The sequence below is a fragment of the Triturus cristatus genome, chromosome 5_1 (genome assembly GCF_964204655.1).
Source record: "Triturus cristatus chromosome 5_1, aTriCri1.1, whole genome shotgun sequence".
Taxonomy (NCBI): Eukaryota; Metazoa; Chordata; class Amphibia; order Caudata; family Salamandridae; genus Triturus; species Triturus cristatus.
In genome coordinates, this window is record NC_140587.1 from 189,699,789 (window position 1) to 189,721,823 (window position 22,035).

Here is a 22,035-nt window from a genome sequence, read left to right on the forward strand (position 1 = left end):
CGCAGAGAAAGCTGATATTGTACATATATTCTTTGACTGTAGAGTTTTAAAACAGTTCTTAGCTGGCATCTCAGAATTTCTATCGCAAACCACAGGGGTCGACGTCTGTATTTCTAGAGAGATAATGTTAGTAGGTGTGGGTGAGGATATTGAACCCACGCAGATTTGTTATCCTTTTCGATATTTTATATTTATAGCTATGGCTGTTGCCCGATTATGGGTCGCTTCTATGTGGCTGCAACCAGAGGCACCATCATATGAAATGTGGCGTGCTAAGTTTTATAATGTGTTTAATCTTGAATTTAGTCTCTATCACATAAAATCTCTGAGGAAGAAACAACTAGGAATTAAAATTTGGCAGCCTATGTTACAATATATGGAGATGTCAACTTGAAACGTAGCTGTTTTTCAATTATCCCTGTTTTTTTTCTTTCATTTTTTTTTTAATGTGATTTATACTTGGTATCATTACATGCAACTGTGTAATATTCTTATATCTATGATTTGATTGATTGATGTATAAATGCTATTCGCTATGAACTGAACAATAAAGAAATAAAAAAAATAAAAAAAACCTGTCAATATGAGGCTGGAAAAGTCCAGAGCCTTGACCCCTGTTTCTCCAGCATTTTAGGGATTTATGGCTGGATCCAGGATCTCTGGACCATTTGTTGACTTCTCTAACTGAAATACACTCTGGTGAGGAGAAAGTCAAAGAGAAGACCGGAGCAAATCAATGTGGTCTAAAGTCAAGCGGAACAAGAAGAGTCAGGAGAGGAATTAGTACAAAAAACAAGGAGAGTAAAAATTCCAAGCAAGAAATACACAGCACCGGAATGACTTACGTTATCTTGGAAATTGAAAGCTCAGATCCGAGTATAGAAAAAGACAGTTTTGACACTGAGCAAGTTGATGAAAGCAAATTGAAACCACCTTAAAAGAACTGTGAAAAATGAAGGTGCAACCTTGTTAGTAGAAAGAATTTCTTTTGAATGACTCCAAAATTAGTGATTTCTCGTTAAATGTTTTTGCTAAATTGTTGTATGACTATGTTAATACAATGAATGTGAGTGATTGTTATGTGTGCATGCAATTACGTTCGTCTGTCTCAGAGGGGGTGACCTACCTTCACCTTCCTTTAACATATGCTGTGTCATGCAGTGTCATAACCAGCCTCTTCTACGTGACAGGGAAGCTAGAGTATCATTATTCTAATATAGATTTAGTATTTTCAGAAATACCTGTTATAAAGGAGCTAAACAAGGTTTTAAGTAGTAAAAATTCCAAAGACTTTACATATAGAATATGCTTATAAAAACTATTTAACATAGAAGAGAAAGTTTCCAAAGAAAAGCTGCTGAACAGAAGTCACAGGTCCTACTGTGGGCATTTAGAGAAGGAAATTATGAGAAAGGCAAGACATACATTGCAATGTCCCTGGATTGGTATCAGAAAGAGAAAATCTGGTTGCTTAGAATAAAAACTAACTATAACAATGATTTCATTGGTACTGGTGAATGTGAGCATACTTTCCAAATTACTGGAGGTTGGAGATTGAAGTGTGGAACTGAACCTGTTTTCCCAGGAGTCTATAATGTGTGTGGCAAGACAGCCAATTACAGGTTGCCTACACATTGATATGGCAGTTGTTATTTTGCAATTGTTTCCCCGAAGGTCTACCACATAGACAGAGAAAATAACAGACTAAATTAAATAATACAAGGACTAACACGTAACAAGAGAGTGAGTTTCACAGAAAATAGTAGGTGATATTTTTGGTGCACTGATACCCTTAGTTGGAGTTGTTCTGATATTCACATAAAATTCGAAAATTGTCCACAGTGGTTGATAGATTATCAACAGATACTGCTGGTGGGTTCTTGATGATTGATACCAAAATTGTTGCAATCAGATCAATGGTTTTGCAAAATCAACTTGCCCTTGATACCTTATTGGCAAAAGAGGGTGGAGTCTGTGGCATGTTGAAAATCCAACACTGCTGTACTTATATCTCTGACAAAAGTAAAAGTATTGAGGGATATATTAAGAATATTATGAAACTACATGAAGATTTGACCCCACTGGAGGCTGACGGTGTCTGGGAGATATTTGTTAAGAGTTTATCTTCTGTAAGTAGATGGTTTTCTACCTTTGCAAGTAGCTTTTTAGGGATTTAGGCTTAGTAATAATAACAATATATAAATGCTGTATGTGTAGATGTGGAAGAAAAGAAGCGACAGAATCAGAGAACAAACAAAGAGCAAGAAAGAGAAAAAGAGATGAGATAGAACTAGAAGAGATGAAAAGAGACTACTAAAACATGATGAAAGAATTAGACGAAAGTATAATAAAAAAAGAAAAGAACACTGACTTTTAGATAGATGAAGATGGCACTTGGTATGGTGGGTATTTTATGATGGCTCCAGTAAGCCATCAGAGGGGGGATTGATGGAGCAGGGTTTTCGAAAAACTGAAACCTGCTCAGATTAACACCCCATAATACGTACTAACAGTGTGCAGTAAAACTAATATACAAATCACACGAACACGAGAGAAACCGCTTTGCGCATGTGTGCACTAATATGAACTAATGCATGAAGGAACTAAGTGATATTTACATTGCGCTCCAAAAGAAACAAGAAATAATGCATGACTAGGCCGCATTTTACATTTATTCGCATCTTGCATTTTGCTTTAAAATAATAAATAATGCAATTTTTGCTTTCAGCTTCTGCTAGGAAAACATGTAACGGCATAGTGCAAAGGTGGGTGGTAAACAGTGAAAAGTGCATTATCATGTAATTAATGAAAGTTTATATTTCATATTGAACTGAATGGGCCTGAAAGTTCTTTTAAATTGACCGAATAGATATGGGGTTGGAGTTGTGAGCAAAAGCGGCCTAACAAAAACAGACAGAAGCGCTGAGTGCGGCAAAGGAGGGACAGAAGTTCAAGGATGCTCAGCAAAGAGTGCATTGTTCGCCTGCCAAAAGTAGAGACTGGCCGTGGGACTCAGGACTTCTACCGGGAACGTAACTGAGAAATTAGTGTGAAAATGATTAAATATAACGAATACTAAATTGTATGTACAGGTTGAACGTGATGTAATAAGAAAGTATGTAGAACATTGAGTAAGCAGAATTTTGACTAGGAACCTGATGGTGTGATACACCACCTCCCAAACTTTCCAATAGAAAGTCAGATCCTGTGAATTGTTTCAACTAATGTGGGTTGGGCATGTAGGATTTAGGGTATAAATGGGGTGCTTTTGGGGGTGTAATTTAGCCTTGGCTCTGCTCTGATCAAGTGCAGAGGAGAGAGGGGTGATGGGTCACTGTCTATCAGTTTGCAGAGAGGCCTAGCTGTTCCTGTTCCTGTTCCTGTCCCTGTCCCACTCCTGGGTTCTGAAGTCTTTGTTCTCTGACTATATTTCAGGGGACCCCCACCATCTCCTTGGCCAGGGGGGTGGTATTTCACAAATCCTTTGGGTTTGTATTAGTTTCCTAACTTGTACTTTGCATAATTATTTTCAAATGTATTTTTTGTCTCTGAAACTTATGTCTCTTCATCTATCCACTCCGTCATATATATATATCGTTTTGCATAATTTTGCTGAAACTTATGTCTCTCAAATCTATCCATTCCTTCATGTGCATATCGTATATTGATGGTGAGAATGACACTGTTTGCATTTGCTGATTTCTCTCCCTTTTGTGAATTTTATTGTTTGCATTTTGTGACCATATGCAATGAGCATTAATATTTTACATCAATTTGAGATCAACTGTGATTATTTAGCTAACTAGATAGTTAGTTAGTTTCTATCATTACCATCAACTACTCAACTAATCGGTCCATTGACCAAGAGGAAGAGAGGAGATATAAAGGCTTCGTTAAGTATTTAGAGATGTTAAACATGAACCCGTGAAGGGAACACATTTGATGTCATTGAAAGTTGACCCCCAGCGCATCAGGGATTTGGGTGAATGTGTATGGGTCATTTGTATGTTATCGAGTATTGATTCCTGATTAGGGGTCGCGCTAGATCAGCTTTGTTGCAGATCCGCCATCAGCTTTAAATTTGGAAATATCAAAATATCATGTGTGTGAACATTGCGTGTTTCTAGGGGAGTCAGTTATTGATGGGTCATCAAATGGGGGCAGCTGGCCTGGTGGTCCTGGGCAGAAAGTCTATTAAATGCCCATCCCTCCTTCAAGCACTTGGAAACAACTCCCAGCATGAAGGGGAAATGCCTTATTTCTAGTCATTTTATTGCGTCACAAATATCAAATACAAAAAAAATCCCAATTCGTTAACGGACTTAATCATTTAGAGTGCCGATTATAACCATAAGCAGCATCACAAAATTCAAATCTGATCTAATAATGACAGGAATGTAATTGACAATTAACTCGAAATAATGTTCACTTTGGGCATGGTGCTAGGTGTTGGAGAGAAATGAGAATTGATAGAATCTCAGAATTGCTTTCACCAGTTGCATCATAGCAGCTGCTATGGAACTCTGCCTGTGGTATGGTGAGACATTGTGCCAGTGCAAAACAAATGAAATGCACACCAAGTCCTGAAGCCCCATACTTCTCCCACAAAGAATCTTTTAAAGATTACTCAACAGAGATTGAGTAAAGGTGCCTGACTTACTGTCAGTTGTTACTCTAAACTGCACAGGAAATCAGAGAAGAGCTGTACACTTCAGGGATAACTAACTCTTTTTTAACCTTCAGTAATCAAGTCTTACTTTGCCCAGCTAACATCAGGAAATATGAAGATTTTGTTGTTCCTAAATGTCACTGTCCTTTTGGATCCATTACTGGTTACATCTTTTCGTTCGGCCAGAGAGCCAACTTCCAGTTGAACAGTACTTTGTCGAGGCATCTGTGTTTGTTGGCCACTTTTTGTAGCCTTCTAAATTAGGCACCATCCAAACCCTCAATAGGTGCTTAAAAACTTAGGTGTACGAATCGATCAATCCATCACTATGAAAGAGCAGTTTCCATTGCTGTAACACAGGCCCCTACAGCCCCCGCAGCCCCCGAAGTCCAAAGGGCCCCCTTAGCACAGTACCCTGGCCCAAGTGAGTCTGGAGAGGGGCCCCTCCATATACTTTACAGGGAGGCCCCCTCAATTTTCGGTATGCCACTGGCAGGTTCTGTCCATTACAGGCACCTGCCTTCATACCATATGACTGCTGAGGAAAGCCTTCCCTTTCCTCCCTCTTTCCATGAGGAAAACATTGGTACAGGCCCTTGTCATCTCCCGTCTGAATTATGACACTGCCTTATTAGCCTCTGCAAATAAAATGTAATCTAAGTTACAAATTGTCCAAAACATCGCAGCCAATCGCATTTGCAACCTTCCATCCAGGAGGCTTCTGCCCCCTTCTACACTCCTTACATTGGCTACTAATTCAGAAAATAATTGATTTTCACATGTATTGCCTAACCCATGATTCTTTGATTGGGAGAGGACCCAGCTATCTATCTTCAAGGCTCACCCATCAGGTAGACTTCTGAGATCAAGTGCCTACTGTCCCTCAGTTCAGAAAGTCTCCCACTGGGCAACCAAATATATGCCACTAGTGATATTCGCCAACTCATGTTCTTTGTGTGTACAAAAGCACTACCAAACCTGCTTGCAGTGTGATAGGATAGAAGTTGGTGATACTCTATTTGCCTTTTCCCTATCGCGGGGTGGTCCTATTGCCAAATGTGTGCCATCATGTGCTCCAATACAATGTTGTTATTGTGCCAAATCATGCTAGTCTCTCTTCACACTGACTAAGTCCTCAATGTATGTGTACTTGATGTAGCTGTTGATGTGTCTCATCATTGTGAGCCACAGTGCATGTGTCCGACCACTGACATTTGTGTGTGACAGTTCACCAGAGGCAGCTACACAGGATTGAAAGGGACCTGTGCAGAGACACTGTTCTAATATATATTGGCGTTTGTATTCTCTCTGGTGTGGGATTCCAATTGTGAGTTAGTCAATATGTCACTAGCTGATGACATGACAAAATTGGCATGTGCCCAAAGTCTTTGGCATTGTGAGATGTATCCCCTCCTAGCATTTATTTCCGGTCTGGACATGACCTTTGTGGTGACTGAGACTCACCATTTCACTGTTGTATCATTGTTGTTCTGTTTCTCACATTATGCCAGCCTGAGGCTAGAACTCAGGAATAAACTTGGGATGAGACTATACACTTGTATGTCTGTGTTTGTGTGAAATGTTTGTGATACTCGTGCACATTGTAGACAATCCACATGTTGATGCTCACATACGTTGATCATAGTTATATTTGGTTTTTCACATGGGAATTACTCGATACCTTGCTAGATGTCAATGATACCACAGGAGCCTGTGAAATTGTGAACTTTGAATGTATTGCAGTGCACATAGTGATGCAACAAAAAAAGGATTTAACATAGAATTAGTGCAGGTAGAAAGTGTAGTAGTCAGTGTTGGTGGATGAAACCATTATAGTAGTAGCCAATTGTCTCTTGTCCAAAGTCCACCAGAGCCTTCCCATCAGAAATAGGAATGTGTACTTGAAGAGTCAACAAAGTGAAGGTGTGACACTCAAAGAGGGACATCAGGAGCGACGCCTCTTCCTGACAGTAGTTGGTTCCTTGCCATCCGAATCTCCTGGAGTTTTCCTTGGATATCAGGGCCTCCCTTCCTGTGGCTGCCGTAGATGTTGAAGGGCGAGATTTCATTGTACCACAGGAAGGCATAGTTGGGGGAAAATCCCTACAGACTTAGTGCTGTTGTTCTCCCTCAGCACCTCATATAGCTCAACAATGCTGTCATTGTGTGTGTTGAGCCACTGATCTATGGACCTCTGTAGCTGCTTCATCTCCCAGAGGTCCTCTACTTTCCGGCCCATCACTGCTTTGTTGTCCTCAAAAGCACCCAGGAGTCTGTCAAGGTTGGCCGTTGCGTCATTAGCACTAGTGGCTTTACTTAGGCAGACCACTGTTACCCTCCCACCATATCTGCCCCCACGGGCCTGTGTTCTTGACACAGCCTGCACCCTCCCACTGCCTCCAACGTCCTCAGTGACAGGGTTCTTATTCTCCAAATCCTGAGGTGGGATTAGGAGGCAGGAGATGTTGCCAGCTGTGTTAGGAGCACTGGTTGTTGTGGTAAAGTTCAGCACAGATGTTGCAGCTGAGGTGCGAGATGTGGTTGTGGGCAAGGGGAGACTCAATGTTACTGTCTGCCTAGGTCCACCGGATAGGCCAGGTCAGTCACCAGCATCAACATTTCCAGGAGAGCCAGCATCACTGAATGCATGATCATGGGGTGGAGATGGAGTCTGGGCGGTGTCTTGACTCTAGGTAGATGTTGTGCCAGATCACCTGTTCAGAGGAAAAGTCAATTGTTATTGTTGTAAGTTTGTTATATATATTCACATCATTATTAACACAGTGACTTTAGGCCTGTGAAGAACATTAGGTGTGTAGGTTTACATTGAGAGCACTCCCATTTGTGTCTGGCTCATTTCTAGACATTGGGAGACATCCTTTACATGAAGGTGTACTGGACAGATATTTTGCTTTGCAAATGTGCTTCTTGTAGTAATGAAGGATCAACAAGCCTTCTCCAAATGACTTTCAAAGAACAGCGTTTAGGCGCAGCATGTGTATATGTTAAATCCAATTTCTAGTTGTGTTCAATAGAGGCATACACACAACTTTGTTGTTTGTTTAGCATTGGCACACATGTGTGCTGTACATTATCATTGAGTAACCAGGCTAATCATATCATAAGGGCCACCATCATGCGTTTATATTATATGATGTTCAGTCTCCCATCCCCCAGACTTGAGCACTGGCTACCTGCATGTGAGCTGAGCTTCAGCTGGAAGATGGCTGACAAGTGACTATGGGCAAACAGCACTAGTGCATATTGTTTGTTGTTCAAGCAACAGGGCCTCATGGTAGATGTAGTGACTCCAATCTCCCATCCCCCAGACCAGAGTTGATGGCATTTCAATACCATAGAATAAGGTGGTGGGATCATCATCAGGAAATATGAATGTGTGGCCTGAGGAAAATGCCTTATCATCAAGGGGCAGCAATGGGTATGTAGCCCGTGATGACAGAAAGTAAAGTCGTCACCTTTTTCTATTGGATCGAAACACCGTCAACTCTAGCACCTTGACACCAAAAATGTTCAACATAATCATTGTTTGTTGGTGCAACGGTGCTTTCACTATGAGCCAGATGTATGACCATTGGAAATTGCGACTTACAATTTCCAATGTACAACAGTGTCTGAGACACTGTTGGCGATTCCCAATGGGGCCCCAAATTGAGCGCCTCATGAATATTAATTAGGCTGTCGCAATTTGCGACCCCATTGGGAATGGCGGGCACTCCCAGGCATGGTGGCCTGCTACGGTCAGCAGACCTCCATGTATGGGGCTGCTTTTAAATAAAGCATTTTTTTCCCAATGCATCCTGTTTTCCTTAACGGAAAACGGGATGCATTTAAAAAGAAAATTAACTTTTCATTTTCATTTTTTAGGGGCAGGTACTGGTCCTTGGGACCACTGCCTGCCCTTAAAAAAAATGTGTGCATGCATTCCCAAAGGGGAAGGGGTCCTATGGGGACCCCTTGCGGTTTGCGAGTGCTTCTGAGAAGGGTAGTAAACTGCAAGTGTTTTGCAACCACAATTGCTGTCGCAAAACATTCTTACATAGCTGTTGGGGTCGCTATTAGGAAGGGAACGCCCCTTCCTAATAGCGAGCTGCTATACACTATTTTGCGAGTCACAAATTATTTGCGACTTGCAAAATAGGGTTAGTACATGGCCCACAGGATTTTTGCATGCGCAAACTGGTCTAAAATCCATTTGCACATTCAAAAATCCATCGGACATCTGGCCCTATGTCCTTGGCCTCATTATTACTTGTATTTCGGCCATGTTTGATTGGTTGAGTTCCTCAAACCCCATTGCTTGTCAGTACCCCACTTTCTTTTTTATGTGTTGTTTGATGTTCTTTGTAATGAAAAATAAAATGGTTATTTTCCCGCAAGCATTATATCTCTGTGTTGATTTGTTTTTCTTACTTGTGTTGAAATGGACCACTGTTCCTTTATAATTAGTCTTACCCAAGGTCCCTCTCAGATCCATTAGGTTCCCTTGTCTCTTGAAAATATATTTGTGTCTTCAGCACATACAATTTTTTTTTATTGTATATAGTCGCAAGAGGTGTCTCTTAATGTTGGTAATGTTTACAATATGGTGTACATGCATGTATGTGAATTGTGACTCCCTTAGCTAGCACAGTGAAAACCTATGATCCAGTGGCTCCTTGTGGATTATGTGCCTTTTACATGTTTGTACTTCTTTTTAAATGTATGTTGTCTTGTAGTTGCTCTTTGTGTAAATGGTGAATGTATCAAGTCAAACAACAAATTTAAACGAGGGTCAAAATAAGGGACTTGGTTTAAGGACTGAAACACCTCCAATCCCAAATAGACACAATGAAACCAGCAGAAGGTGCACAGTCCGTGGCAGAACAGAATAGCAAAACAATAGTTAATGTAGAGAAATGCAAGAGATCCTACAAATAATTGGGGCAACCCCTCACAGGAGGTAGGAGTCCATCAGCCCACCCTTATTGGCGGAGCATCGTCATCTGGTACTCCTGGGAATCACTGTCTAGGCCCATATACGCAGATCCCCAGGGACTCTGCCCAGGTGCACCGACCAGTGATACCCAGAAAAGGAATAAACTCCTGCCAGGGTGTGTACCCAAGTAGTTGAGGGCTCCAGTGGTGTGCAGTGCAAGAAAGTGAAGTGAAGTTAAAAATGAATACTTGGTCAAAAAATATGTTTAATGTGGATCAACCAAGTTTCATGTCTAAAAGAACCTATAGTCTGTTATATATTTTTTACAGGCTAGTCTTTGGTTCATGTGAGAGTGTGGTCGACATGTTTCAGCCGTTACGGTGACTTAACCCGGCTTTCATCAGGACCGAAAGAAAGAGCTACTGCAAAACTAATTATAGAGTGATAAAACTAACCCCATACACCAAATGTGAGTGTGGGATACCGGTGTGGCGATTGCCACCCTACCACAAAAGGCTCAAACTAGAGCGTAAGAACGATGTCTTCATTCCTAAAAAAGAAAAATATATATGAACCTCATGCATATCAAAACACAACTACTGATTGCCACAAGGCAAAGCTGATTCAGCATCACCCAGGTTAACAACTAAACTCCGAAATGATGTTTTTAAATACTAAATTTGTATAGAAAGTTGAAAAAGACTCACCCAGCTTTGTGTGGGAGAACAGCCTCACCTCACCCGGCTGACTGCTCGGAGAAGGAGGCACCGCTCTGTTTAGATGTGGAGAAAGAAACCAGACAGATTGCCAATGGATACCCATCTGCTCAAAGCTCAACACACATATTTTAAACAAGTTAAAAAGGAACCAAAATTGTTTAAAAAAAGTCCGAGACCTCGTGACCGCCCATATAAGTCTAGTAGTGTTAAGGTGATGTCTCTTTAGAACAACCTATCAGACATCCAGTATGACCAGGGTCAAACATAACTATGGATGATTGTTATTAAGTTGTTGAAAAAGCTGTCAACAGAATTCCAACAACCAATTCTGTATTGGAAAACATAGAACAAGCTGTCTTCCACCTTGCCTATCTGTCGACATCTCTGACTAACTCGCAGGCTGTCTGAGAGGCGTTTGGCAGGACAGAGAGGGTGCTACTTAGTAGCGATCGTGTTAGATGTGCGCGTTCTGAAATTACAATCAGCTGTATGTGCGCGCTTTAAAGAGACAAGTCCAAGACCTCATGACTAGGTCTGTGTAGTTAAGTTGATGTCTCTTAAAAAGAACCTGTCAGGCATCCAGTATGACCAGGGGCAGATATAACCATAAAAGATTGTTGATGGATAAAAGAGAAACCAACCCTGGAATCTGTCACCAGAAATCAACCAACCAGTTCTATGTTAAGGAGTATATCTAACAATGGAATGAGCACAGAGCACACGCAGCCTGCCTCCTCACCTGTCCGTCGATACCTCTGACTGACTCGCAAGCTGTCTAGGAGGTATCGGCAGGAAGGCGAGGCTGCTATTAATAGCGCTCGTGTGAGACGCGTGCGTCTTAAATTGAAATCAGCTGTGTGTTCACTAGCACGGAAGCAGCGTCTATGCACAGTAGAGCGCATGCGCCTAGGGCAAATGCTGATTAAAACGCGCATGCGTTAGTGCCCGACATTACGCCGATGTACCTAGTCAGTCCAAATTAGAGTGTGTTACGAAATAATCAAAACAAGGCGAATCACCACAGGATAAGACCGCCTGCGTTTAAGGTGCGGTGTGGGGTATAAATCGCGCCACTAGTGGGGACCTCGTGTGTCTAACGCGCATGCGTCGGGGAGTAATGGAGTCGGCCCGCGCATGCGCGAGACATCGTAACACCCCGGGGAGATGGAAAGCCCAGTCTTTAGTGCCAAGCAATAGGAGCACTCAAGTATACCTGATCAGTAGTGTTGGACAAGAATAAAGTGATCATGTCGACTGGCGATTTGGTTAGGTGTAAGTTATTCGTTCTTTTGACAATAATAAGTACAAGGAGTGGTTTACCCACCATGACTGTGGGACAGTTGGTAATATATAATCCCCACGAGTTCGAGTGTGTTACGAAATAATCAAAACGAGGCGAGTCACCACAAGAAAAGACCGCCTGCGTTTAAGGTGCGGTGTGGGGTATAAATCGCGCCACTAGTGGGGACCGCGTGTGTCTATCGCGCATGCGTCGGGGAGTAATGGAGTCTTCCCGCGCATGCGTGAGACATCGTAATACTCCGGGAAGATGGGAAGCCCAGTCTTTAGTGCCAATCAATAGGAGCACTTAAGTATAACTGATCAGTGGTGTTGGACAAGAGTAAAGTGATCATGTCAACTGGCAATTTGGTCAGGTGTAGGTTATTCATTCTTTAGACATGAATAAGTTAAGTCCTAGAAAAGGCACAAGGGGTGGTTTACCCACCATGACTGTGGGACAGTTGGTAATGTATAATCCCTACTGAATTACATGTAGTGTCAATGTGCACTAGGCTACAGAACAAAATCTCGTGAAGCTAAACATATCTGCACGCTGTGGGATGTTGTAATGGCATTGGTTCAGTGGACAGATAGCGATGTCTCTAGGGAAAGGTATATCGACTGAATCCTTGGGTGCCCACAATGCTATAAAGGAGCTTATTCCTCCCGCTGAGAGAGGCTACTCGTGATAATAGAGTAACTGAACTAGATCAAACATCAGTGTTTACTAGAATGATTAATACTGAGACAGTCTAACTGATTCAAGTATAGACCGAAGCCCATGGTATGTTGTCGTTCAGTCCTTTGGTGTCAGTCTTCAACTTAAAAATCCATTTTTGTTCTTTGGAAAATAAGAACTGGGAGACGTCCGTTATGTGTTGAGGAATAAACGGGCGTTCGAGTACTAGCCACCTTAAATCCTCAGCCTTGTGTTTTTTGGCTAGGAAATGCTCCGTCATCCGAGTGGATTGTCTCATGCAGCGGATGGTACTTTTGTGCTCGCTAATGCGGAGCTTCACTTTACGTGTGGTGTACCCTATGTAGTGTAGGGTACACGGACACGTGATTCTGTAAATTACGCATTCTGAATTACAGTTCGTGTGGTTGCGTAATATCCAGGGACGTTCTGTGCCTATGTCCACTGAGGTGGTCTTAGTGGTTTGTGGACAGACACTACAAGTTCCGCAGGGAAAGTGGCCACGAACTGGGGGTAGTGACCACAAAGTATTGGTCTCACCTGTGGGATGTGACAGCGGTCTGGTATGGACCAGACTATCGCGCAAACTAGGACCCCTCTTAAAGGCAAATAAGGGAGGCAAAATCTTGCCATCCGCTATGTTCAATATTTGCCAATGTCTCCGTACTGTTTTCTGTATTTGGCTGGACATAGTACAGAAAGTGGTGACAAATGTGAGTCTCTCATTAGTAGTCTTAGGCGCGTCAGTGTCCAGTAGGGCATCACGATTGTTATTTGACGCCCGTTTCCAGGCTTTACGCACCAGACGTTTCGGATATTGCCGTGATTCTAGTTGTCTGGCAAGTGCCTCAGCATGTTTGTCGAACAGTTGTCTGGTCGAGCAGTTCCTGCGAACCCGCAGAAACTGGCCAACTGGAAGGTTCTCTCGGAGTGCCCTCGGATGATGGCTGTTAAAGGACAACAACGAGTTTCTGGACATGGGTTTCTTATATAGTTCAGAACTCAGTGAGTTATCGTGAACAAAGATAGAGATGTCCAGGAAGGCCAAACGATGTTTGTTGTACTCGATGGTGAAGCGCAAATACGCATTCTGTTGGTTTAACCATGAGTGAAAAGCATGAATTTCGTCACCTGTGCCCCGCCAAACCACAAGGATGTCATCTATGTATCTCTTCCACAGCAACAGATGATGACGATACGGGTTGCTGTGGTTGAGTACAAAGTCCTGTTCGAATAGATGGACATAGAGGTTGGCGAGGCTAGGCGCGAAAACACTGCCCATCGAAGTCCCAGATGTCTGGAGGAAGATCTGATCCTCAAACTTGAAGTAGTTCTCCATCATGGCTAGTCTGGCACAATCCATGATGAAAGGCACAGGGGTGATACTGTCCAGAGAACGTGCTTCCAAAAGGCCTCTGATGGCATCGAGGGTCTCTAGCTGGGGAATACACGTATAAAGTGACTCTACGTCCAAACTAGCCAAGAGATCGGTGTCAGAGTTGAACTCTATCTCAGGTAAGAGTCGTAGAACGTCTGCCGTGTCTTTAAGGTAAGTTGGCATCTCACTGACCATAGGTCGTAAAAACACGTCTACGAATTTGGACAGAGGTTCTAGTAATGAACCGATCCCAGAGATAATGGGACGGCCAGGAGGCGGTCGTTGCTGTTTGTGAATTTTGGGGAGGCAGTAAAAGTAGGGCATCACTGGGTTGTTGGTCACCAGGAATTTAGCCTCATGTGAAGTTATCCATCCCTCTGCCTCCCCCTCCTCGACCAGCTGTTTGATCTCTCGGGAGAGTCTAGATGTGGGATCTGACTCTAGGGCCCGGTAGGATTTAGAATCCGATAGGTGTCTAAGGCATTCTGCCCGATAGACGACAGTGTCCTGTAGGACTATCGCCCCGCCTTTGTCTGCCGGTTTGATAGTAATCGACGTGTCTTTGGTAAAGTTCTTGAGGGCAGTCTTTTCTTTCTTAGAGAAGTTACAAAAGGCATGGGGACGGGTGTCGTGCAAAGTCATCAGATCATGAACAACCGCTTTTTCAAAGGTAGAGACTTGTGTGGGGACCTGATGGGGTAGAGGCGTGAAAGTACTTTTAGGACGAAGTCCAGTGTTCACAATATTGGTCTCGTTGTCTAGGGTTGGTGCTATAGGATCTTTTTCTTTAAAAAAGAAATGCAACCGAATCTTCCTAAAAAATTTCTCCATTTCACATCTCAGAGTGAAAGGATCACCTGAGTGTGTGGGAACGAAACCCAAACCCCTGTTTAGGACATTTTGTTCATCGATGGTGAGGATTTTAGAACTGAGATTGACTACAAGGTCATCTACTCGCTGGTCGAGTTCGTTGGTGGTTGTTGATTGCCCCGCCTGCTCCGAGTGTTGGGAAATGTCTGGTCTGGTTGCCAGTGGACCGTTGGGGTTCCTCTCCGTTTGCCTCTGCTGCGTCCCTGTCCCTGTTCTAAAAAAGACTGATTTGGGAAGAATTGCTGCTGAGGTGGATAGGTGTGCATATGTTGTGGAAAGGGGGGTGGTTGGTAACCCCAAGGTGCGGGTGGCCACCATTGACCTTGATTAGGGTAAAAGTTCTGATTACCCCTCCTTCTATTGTATCTCCGGGACTGACCTCTCCCTCTACCTTGTGGGGCTCCTGTAGCACCTGAGTCAGAATCATCAGATCCCCCTTCGGACCCAGACGAAGAATAATTAGATCCGTAGCGTCTCCCCTTGTTGTTAAATGTGGGGGCTACATAGGTATCACTTGTGTATGTGTATATCTTTTCCCATGAAAACCGGGCCAGATCTTTCTTAAATTTGTCGATCTTATTGATCAAGATGTTATCCCTGTACTCTTTATTTGTTTTGTTTGTCTCATCCATTTGTTTTTTGAAAAGGGCTGCTGTGATGGTGGTTTTAATCTGCCCTTCCAAAGTTTGAATTTCTACGAGAATCGCATCAGCCTGACGTTTCGCCGTGCTAATAATAAGAATTAGCCAGTCACGGGTACAGCGCCAGGCTATAAGTGACCAATCTCGTACAAACTGTTTGTCTGTGAGGAACAATCTTGGAGCGTTCGTCACGATCAGTCCAGTAGGGGCACATTTCCCACGTAGATATTCCGCCATGACAAGGCCATGAACTGCGGTCCGTGATTGACTCTTCCTGAGGTTGAGTAAAGTAGCCCAGTCATCCTTGGGGTTCCCTGTGATCTCCGGCAAGGAGTCTAGGATGCTGGGATTATCAGATAGGATGTTACTTAAGGTCTCATCATCAAAGGCTAGGCCTGCAAAATCAGCCATTATAGAGCAGGAACACGAGGTCAAGAACAAAAGGCGAGCGGTATCAGACTGCTAGAGATTCCTAGAGTCTAAAATTAATAATGACCCGCAGCCGTGGCTGCTCTCAGAACCAAACAACAAATTTAAACGAGGGTCAAAATAAGGGACTTGGTTTAAGGACTGAAACACCTCCAATCCCAAATAGACACAATGAAACCAGCAGAAGGTGCACAGTCCGTGGCAGAACAGAATAGCAAAACAATAGTTAATGTAGAGAAATGCAAGAGATCCTACAAATAATTGGGGCAACCCCTCACAGGAGGTAGGAGTCCATCAGCCCACCCTTATTGGCGGAGCATCGTCATCTGGTACTCCTGGGAATCACTGTCTAGGCCCATATACGCAGATCCCCAGGGACTCTGCCCAGGTGCACCGACCAGTGATACCCAGAAAAGGAATAAACTCCTGCCAGGGTGTGTACCCAAGTAGTTGAGGGCTCCAGTGGTGTGCAGTGCAAGAAAGTGAAGTGAAGTTAAAAATGAATACTTGGTCAAAAAATATGTTTAATGTGGATCAACCAAGTTTCATGTCTAAAAGAACCTATAGTCTGTTATATATTTTTTACAGGCTAGTCTTTGGTTCATGTGAGAGTGTGGTCGACATGTTTCAGCCGTTACGGTGACTTAACCCGGCTTTCATCAGGACCGAAAGAAAGAGCTACTGCAAAACTAATTATAGAGTGATAAAACTAACCCCATACACCAAATGTGAGTGTGGGATACCGGTGTGGCGATTGCCACCCTACCACAAAAGGCTCAAACTAGAGCGTAAGAACGATGTCTTCATTCCTAAAAAAGAAAAATATATATGAACCTCATGCATATCAAAACACAACTACTGATTGCCACAAGGCAAAGCTGATTCAGCATCACCCAGGTTAACAACTAAACTCCGAAATGATGTTTTTAAATACTAAATTTGTATAGAAAGTTGAAAAAGACTCACCCAGCTTTGTGTGGGAGAACAGCCTCACCTCACCCGGCTGACTGCTCGGAGAAGGAGGCACCGCTCTGTTTAGATGTGGAGAAAGAAACCAGACAGATTGCCAATGGATACCCATCTGCTCAAAGCTCAACACACATATTTTAAACAAGTTAAAAAGGAACCAAAATTGTTTAAAAAAAGTCCGAGACCTCGTGACCGCCCATATAAGTCTAGTAGTGTTAAGGTGATGTCTCTTTAGAACAACCTATCAGACATCCAGTATGACCAGGGTCAAACATAACTATGGATGATTGTTATTAAGTTGTTGAAAAAGCTGTCAACAGAATTCCAACAACCAATTCTGTATTGGAAAACATAGAACAAGCTGTCTTCCACCTTGCCTATCTGTCGACATCTCTGACTAACTCGCAGGCTGTCTGAGAGGCGTTTGGCAGGACAGAGAGGGTGCTACTTAGTAGCGATCGTGTTAGACGTGCGCGTTCTGAAATTACAATCAGCTGTATGTGCGCGCTTTAAAGAGACAAGTCCAAGACCTCATGACTAGGTCTGTGTAGTTAAGTTGATGTCTCTTAAAAAGAACCTGTCAGGCATCCAGTATGACCAGGGGCAGATATAATGAGCACAGAGCACACGCAGCCTGCCTCCTCACCTGTGCATAGACGCTGCTTCCGTGCTAGTGAACACACAGCTGATTTCAATTTAAGACGCACGCGTCTCACACGAGCGCTATTAATAGCAGCCTCGCCTTCCTGCCGATACCTCCTAGACAGCTTGCGAGTCAGTCAGAGGTATCGACGGACAGGTGAGGAGGCAGGCTGCGTGTGCTCTGTGCTCATTCCATTGTTAGATATACTCCTTAACATAGAACTGGTTGGTTGATTTCTGGTGACAGATTCCAGGGTTGGTTTCTCTTTTATCCATCAACAATCTTTTATGGTTATATCTGCCCCTGGTCATACTGGATGCCTGACAGGTTCTTTTTAAGAGACATCAACTTAACTACACAGACCTAGTCATGAGGTCTTGGACTTGTCTCTTTAAAGCGCGCACATACAGCTGATTGTAATTTCAGAACGCGCACGTCTAACACGATCGCTACTAAGTAGCACCCTCTCTGTCCTGCCAAACGCCTCTCAGACAGCCTGCGAGTTAGTCAGAGATGTCGACAGATAGGCAAGGTGGAAGACAGCTTGTTCTATGTTTTCCAATACAGAATTGGTTGTTGGAATTCTGTTGACAGCTTTTTCAACAACTTAATAACAATCATCCATAGTTATGTTTGACCCTGGTCATACTGGATGTCTGATAGGTTGTTCTAAAGAGACATCACCTTAACACTACTAGACTTATATGGGCGGTCACGAGGTCTCGGACTTTTTTTAAACAATTTTGGTTCCTTTTTAACTTGTTTAAAATATGTGTGTTGAGCTTTGAGCAGATGGGTATCCATTGGCAATCTGTCTGGTTTCTTTCTCCACATCTAAACAGAGCGGTGCCTCCTTCTCCGAGCAGTCAGCCGGGTGAGGTGAGGCTGTTCTCCCACACAAAGCTGGGTGAGTCTTTTTCAACTTTCTATACAAATTTAGTATTTAAAAACATCATTTCGGAGTTTAGTTGTTAACCTGGGTGATGCTGAATCAGCTTTGCCTTGTGGCAATCAGTAGTTGTGTTTTGATATGCATGAGGTTCATATATATTTTTCTTTTTTAGGAATGAAGACATCGTTCTTACGCTCTAGTTTGAGCCTTTTGTGGTAGGGTGGCAATCGCCACACCGGTATCCCACACTCACATTTGGTGTATGGGGTTAGTTTTATCACTCTATAATTAGTTTTGCAGTAGCTCTTTCTTTCGGTCCTGATGAAAGCCGGGTTAAGTCACCGTAATGGCTGAAACATGTCGACCACACTCTCACATGAACCAAAGACTAGCCTGTAAAAAATATATAACAGACTATAGGTTCTTTTAGACATGAAACTTGGTTGATCCACATTAAACATATTTTTTGACCAAGTATTCATTTTTAACTTCACTTCACTTTCTTGCACTGCACACCACTGGAGCCCTCAACTACTTGGGTACACACCCTGGCAGGAGTTTATTCCTTTTCTGGGTATCACTGGTCGGTGCACCTGGGCAGAGTCCCTGGGGATCTGCGTATATGGGCCTAGACAGTGATTCCCAGGAGTACCAGATGACGATGCTCCGCCAATAAGGGTGGGCTGATGGACTCCTACCTCCTGTGAGGGGTTGCCCCAATTATTTGTAGGATCTCTTGCATTTCTCTACATTAACTATTGTTTTGCTATTCTGTTCTGCCACGGACTGTGCACCTTCTGCTGGTTTCATTGTGTCTATTTGGGATTGGAGGTGTTTCAGTCCTTAAACCAAGTCCCTTATTTTGACCCTCGTTTAAATTTGTTGTTTGGTTCTGAGAGCAGCCACGGCTGCGGGTCATTATTAATTTTAGACTCTAGGAATCTCTAGCAGTCTGATACCGCTCGCCTTTTGTTCTTGACCTCGTGTTCCTGCTCTATAATGGCTGATTTTGCAGGCCTAGCCTTTGATGATGAGACCTTAAGTAACATCCTATCTGATAATCCCAGCATCCTAGACTCCTTGCCGGAGATCACAGGGAACCCCAAGGATGACTGGGCTACTTTACTCAACCTCAGGAAGAGTCAATCACGGACCGCAGTTCATGGCCTTGTCATGGCGGAATATCTACGTGGGAAATGTGCCCCTACTGGACTGATCGTGACGAACGCTCCAAGATTGTTCCTCACAGACAAACAGTTTGTACGAGATTGGTCACTTATAGCCTGGCGCTGTACCCGTGACTGGCTAATTCTTATTATTAGCACGGCGAAACGTCAGGCTGATGCGATTCTCGTAGAAATTCAAACTTTGGAAGGGCAGATTAAAACCACCATCACAGCAGCCCTTTTCAAAAAACAAATGGATGAGACAAACAAAACAAATAAAGAGTACAGGGATAACATCTTGATCAATAAGATCGACAAATTTAAGAAAGATCTGGCCCGGTTTTCATGGGAAAAGATATACACAAACACAAGTGATACCTATGTAGCCCCCACATTTAACAACAAGGGGAGACGCTACGGATCTAATTATTCTTCGTCTGGGTCCGAAGGGGGATCTGATGATTCTGACTCAGGTGCTACAGGAGCCCCACAAGGTAGAGGGAGAGGTCAGTCCCGGAGATACAATAGAAGGAGGGGTAATCAGAACTTTTACCCTAATCAAGGTCAATGGTGGCCACCCGCACCTTGGGGTTACCAACCACCCCCCTTTCCACAACATATGCACACCTATCCACCTCAGCAGCAATTCTTCCCAAATCAGTCTTTTTTAGAACAGGGACAGGGACGCAGCAGAGGCAAACGGAGAGGAACCCCAACGGTCCACTGGCAACCAGACCAGACATTTCCCAACACTCGGAGCAGGCGGGGCAATCAACAACCACCAACGAACTCGACCAGCGAGTAGATGACCTTGTAGTCAATCTCAGTTCTAAAATCCTCACCATCGATGAACAAAATGTCCTAAACAGGGGTTTGGGTTTCGTTCCCACACACTCAGGTGATCCTTTCACTCTGAGATGTGAAATGGAGAAATTTTTTAGGAAGATTCGGTTGCATTTCTTTTTTAAAGAAAAAGATCCTATAGCACCAACCCTAGACAACGAGACCAATATTGTGAACACTGGACTTCGTCCTAAAAGTACTTTCACGCCTCTACCCCATCAGGTCCCCACACAAGTCTCTACCTTTGAAAAAGCGGTTGTTCATGATCTGATGACTTTGCACGACACCCGTCCCCATGCCTTTTGTAACTTCTCTAAGAAAGAAAAGACTGCCCTCAAGAACTTTACCAAAGACACGTCGATTACTATCAAACCGGCAGACAAAGGCGGGGCGATAGTCCTACAGGACACTGTCGTCTATCGGGCAGAATGCCTTAGACACTTATCGGATTCTAAATCCTACCGGGCCCTAGAGTCAGATCCCACATCTAGACTCTCCCGAGAGATCAAACAGCTGGTCGAGGAGGGGGAGGCAGAGGGATGGATAACTTCACATGAGGCTAAATTCCTGGTGACCAACAACCCAGTGATGCCCTACTTTTACTGCCTCCCCAAAATTCACAAACAGCAACGACCGCCTCCTGGCCGTCCCATTATCTCTGGGATCGGTTCATTACTAGAACCTCTGTCCAAATTCGTAGACGTGTTTTTACGACCTATGGTCAGTGAGATGCCAACTTACCTTAAAGACACGGCAGACGTTCTACGACTCTTACCTGAGATAGAGTTCAACTCTGACACCGATCTCTTGGCTAGTTTGGACGTAGAGTCACTTTATACGTGTATTCCCCAGCTAGAGACCCTCGATGCCATCAGAGGCCTTTTGGAAGCACGTTCTCTGGACAGTATCACCCCTGTGCCTTTCATCATGGATTGTGCCAGACTAGCCATGATGGAGAACTACTTCAAGTTTGAGGATCAGATCTTCCTCCAGACATCTGGGACTTCGATGGGCAGTGTTTTCGCGCCTAGCCTCGCCAACCTCTATGTCCATCTATTCGAACAGGACTTTGTACTCAACCACAGCAACCCGTATCGTCATCATCTGTTGCTGTGGAAGAGATACATAGATGACATCCTTGTGGTTTGGCGGGGCACAGGTGACGAAATTCATGCTTTTCACTCATGGTTAAACCAACAGAATGCGTATTTGCGCTTCACCATCGAGTACAACAAACATCGTTTGGCCTTCCTGGACATCTCTATCTTTGTTCACGATAACTCACTGAGTTCTGAACTATATAAGAAACCCATGTCCAGAAACTCGTTGTTGTCCTTTAACAGCCATCATCCGAGGGCACTCCGAGAGAACCTTCCAGTTGGCCAGTTTCTGCGGGTTCGCAGGAACTGCTCGACCAGACAACTGTTCGACAAACATGCTGAGGCACTTGCCAGACAACTAGAATCACGGCAATATCCGAAACGTCTGGTGCGTAAAGCCTGGAAACGGGCGTCAAATAACAATCGTGATGCCCTACTGGACACTGACGCGCCTAAGACTACTAATGAGAGACTCACATTTGTCACCACTTTCTGTACTATGTCCAGCCAAATACAGAAAACAGTACGGAGACATTGGCAAATATTGAACATAGCGGATGGCAAGATTTTGCCTCCCTTATTTGCCTTTAAGAGGGGTCCTAGTTTGCGCAATAGTCTGGTCCATACCAGACCGCTGTCACATCCCACAGGTGAGACCAATACTTTGTGGTCACTACCCCCAGTTCGTGGCCACTTTCCCTGCGGAACTTGTAGTGTCTGTCCACAAACCACTAAGACCACCTCAGTGGACATAGGCACAGAACGTCCCTGGATATTACGCAACCACACGAACTGTAATTCA